Source organism: Lactuca serriola, chromosome 8 (genome assembly GCF_051521515.1).
Source record: "Lactuca serriola cultivar US96UC23 chromosome 8, Lser_US96UC23_V15, whole genome shotgun sequence".
Classification (NCBI taxonomy): domain Eukaryota; kingdom Viridiplantae; phylum Streptophyta; class Magnoliopsida; order Asterales; family Asteraceae; genus Lactuca; species Lactuca serriola.
Window position 1 is genome coordinate 20,422,939 of NC_136415.1, and position 3,985 is coordinate 20,426,923.

The 3,985-nt window shown below is 38.0% G+C and overlaps 1 pseudogene; it reads left to right on the forward strand.

The window, feature by feature from the left end:
- Positions 1–328: 328 nt before the first annotated feature.
- On the forward strand, positions 329–2,035 carry LOC145069678 (E3 ubiquitin-protein ligase RDUF2 pseudogene; annotated as a pseudogene).
- The last annotated feature ends 1,950 nt before the right edge of the window (positions 2,036–3,985 follow it).

Here is a 3,985-nt window from a genome sequence, read left to right on the forward strand (position 1 = left end):
CTCATGACTATTTGATCAAAGCTATGAATATCAATATTTATTATATAACAACTTTTTCAAATAACAAAATTAATACTTCTATATGAAATCACATACCCTTATATTTAACAGTTTCAAAAAAAGATAACAGAAGCAAACACGCATGCAATCATGCAAATATACAATGTTCAAGTTTGGAAGCAAGAGATTAATTCTTATAATGTAAGGAGAACATTTCAAGAATTACAAAACCTTATGGTAGCTAAGTGTAGTTTTAATGTTCAAAAATTCCACCAACGTTCAACAATGACTCATGCCTTCGTCCCACGTGTCCGTTGGTGACTCCCCTACCCCCCTCATATATTCTCCTCTCCCCCAAACTCTATCTACCCCCGATAGAGATTCGTGTTCGCCGACCATTCTCAAATTTTATCATCGTTTCAATTCAATTTTGATATCTAGGGTTCATCCCATCTAATTTGGGGATTTTAATTTGTATGTCTAGTGTTCATCAATCATACCCAAGAGTTTCTTTCGTACAGAAAGATTAGTTTTCTCAGTTTTGTTGAAGAAATAGTCGTTTTGGAATCCGGGGTTTCATTTTTTCTTCATAAAGAATACCCAAGGAATTGTCTGCGTTGAAAAAGATTAATTCTTGAGTTTTGTTCAAGAAATTATCTTTTTTTGGGGGTTTTCGTTTTATTTGATATTGCCGATGATGGTTTGAGTTGTTTTTCAATCTGAGGAACAATTTGGGTTATCCGGTTTTGAAGAATTGCTTTCTTCAGATCTGTTTATAGATTACAGATGTCAATGGATGATTCTTCATCCTCATCATATTGGTGCTACAGATGCAGCCAATTTATCAATGTTCCGACTCACCGGTTAGATTCTTCTTTCTTTTGCCCGGATTGCAACGGTGGATTCATAGAGGAGCTCGGTAGCCCGACCCAGATACCCGAGTCAACACTTTCGGACTCTCACCGGAGACGTTTTCCTGCTGCGGCTCTATACATGGTCGGAAACGAGCAACATAGCTCAGTATCAAGTCCTAGCCCACCGGTGCTTCGCCGTACTGTAAGGAACCCAGGTGATCGGTCGCCGTTTAACCCCGTCATCGTCGTTCGTGGACAGACTAGCAACGCGAACACGCCGCCCGTTGAATCCGGCAACGGGAGAGGGTTTGAGATGTATTATGATGACGGAGCTGGGTCTGGTTTGAGGCCATTACCGGTGAGTATGTCGGAGTTTTTGTTGGGTGCTGGTTTTGACCGGTTATTAGATCAATTGACTCAAATTGAAGCGAATGGGTTAGGGAGAATCGACCAGAATCCCCCGGCGTCAAAGGCCGCCATTGAAGCACTTCCGACGATTGAAATTCAAGAAATTCATACTTTCACAGAATCCCATTGTGCTGTTTGTAAAGACCCATTTGAATTACAAACAGAAGCTAAAGAAATGCCTTGTAAGCATTTATATCATTCGGATTGCATTCTTCCATGGCTAAGTTTACGTAATTCATGCCCAGTTTGCCGCCACGAACTGCCGTCGGATAATCAAGAATCAGTATCTGACGATAACGATGTAGTAGCAGGATTAACGATTTGGAGGCTGCCTGGCGGCGGTTTTGCGGTGGGGAGGAGGGGAAGGGAGAGAGAGATACCTGTTGTTTTTACTGAAATGGACGGTGGATTCAACATCAACGGAGGTCCATGGAGGAGGAGGTCATGGGATTTAAGAGGAAACGGTGGTGGAGGGAATGGCGGATTGCGGCGGTTTTTCAATAATATGTTTTCTTGTTTCAGTGGTGGTGGTCGACGAGGGCGCGGAGGTTTGTCCTCTAGTTCGAGTTCCAGTTCTGATGATGGAGTAAGCCATAGAAGCAGATTTATTCCGGCGATTTTTAGCAGCTCCTCACGGCGGCAGAGGGCGTGGGCTTCTGACGTGAACAATCGGCCACAAATGTGGTGAATTGAATCTATGACTTCTATTATGTTGAATCATGAATGTAAATAACAAAAGTTAAAGAATGAAAGGTGCAAGTTTATGTGTGAAATGTGTTCCAAACTTATTTCCAAAAAACAAGTGATTGTTTTGAATTAGATAAATTGTTACGACTTTATTATTAAATCAACTTATTAGTAAATCCTCCCACATAAAGGAACTATCAACACCGCTTGCAATTGGGCTTTTATTTCGCGTCCATATCTATAAAAAATAAATCCCATCGATTTTGGAGCATAGACCCATTTGTCTTATTGGGTGTTATCATAAAATCATTGCAAAGATATTGGCCAAGAGAATTAAATTGGTGGATAAGTGGCAAGTCCAGTCCAATCCGCTGCATGAACGCGATGACACTGTCGGGCCTCTCATGCCGCTCGTTAGACAAAGTTTAACTAATGCTCTTGTGATTTTTAGAAAATAACAATTTAACACTACACAACTATTTAGACGTTCATAAAAACACTGGCTCAGGAGCCGAAACTAGTTTGTAGACAGTAAACCGGGTTGACTTAAACCGGTTCAAGATGAATTGATTTGGTTCATGAACCGAACCTTTAGTTTAGTGGCGGTGTTAGAGGCAATGGCGAGTTTAAAACGTAAAACTACATGGTTTATTATTTAAATAAAACAGATAGAAAAATGAAAAAAAAAGGCAAAATTTCATATATACTCATACTAAATATCATATTTGTCCGGTCTAAATTTTAAATTTCGTATTTGCTATTCCTAATGTTTTTTTATATCTTATATACCCAAATCTATTTTTTGTTAATTTTTATTGATTTATAATTCATTTTATTATCTTAATTCATTATGATTCAAAATAAACATGTAAAGGACAATAATGCACTTACTTGTAAACTCCAAATACTACCGATCGTAATCCTGCATTCCTATTTCACGTTCACGTAGGAGCTGCTCATTCCGATCGTTAGTCCCCTGTTAGTACTTCCGATCAATTGCACCTTTCCGTATTACTGCATCACTTCCACGCATCAGGTAAACAAAAAACGATCCTATTCCTATTTTGCCTTTCTTTAATTTTGTTTCTGACGTTGTTTGATTTGTTCACGATTTTGGAAATTGGTAAACGATTTTGAAACCCTCATAACCTATTTACCCAAATAAAACCAATCAAGAAGGACGCCCTAGGAAAATCACATTATCCAGAGGTCCAATGGGCAGAAATCAGTGAATTTTGATCTTTAAACTTGATATCACCAAAAAGAATCACTTCTCGGTTGTAATCAAGTTAAATAAATATCTCGATTATGTGATTTTTATTGATTTGACATCTCAAAATTTAATTTCTTAGTGGAACTATGTTCCTGTTGAAAAAGAGACAATTATAATCAAATAATTGAGAGCTTATAATTTCCTACACGACAAACTAGTCTTCCATGAAGTGGGAGGCTGCAAAACACATTAATGAGCCTTTTCTAGAACCTCTACTAGATATTATCCAAACATAAAATTCTATTCAAATAATTGATCCCAAACTTATTATTTCTTATCCCAAAATCATCCAGGGACACACAAATGAATGAGCACTTTCCCAAATATGTTGTTCTTGTCTAGTTTTTTATTCTTACTTTTGACAATTTCTGCTGCAATAGACACCATAACCATAGATAAAGTAATAAGAGACAATGATACACTTGTTTCAGCTGGTGAAATGTATGAATTTGGCTTTTTTACCCCTGGTAACTCCAAGTATCGATACTTGGGGATATGGTATAAAAAAGGTTTTTCCTCAGACAGTTGTATGGGTTGCTAACAGAGAGACTCCACTTACGGATACCACCGGTGTGCTCAGAGTCAATAGCATGGGAACACTGCTGCTTCTCAATGGTAATAATACCTTGATTTGGTCGTCAAATTCCTCATTATTTGTCACTAATATTAATATAGTCGCAAAGCTTCTAGATTCAGGAAACCTTGTTGTGCATGATAATATGAACAGTAACACATACCAAGATCCTATCTTGCAAAGTTTTGA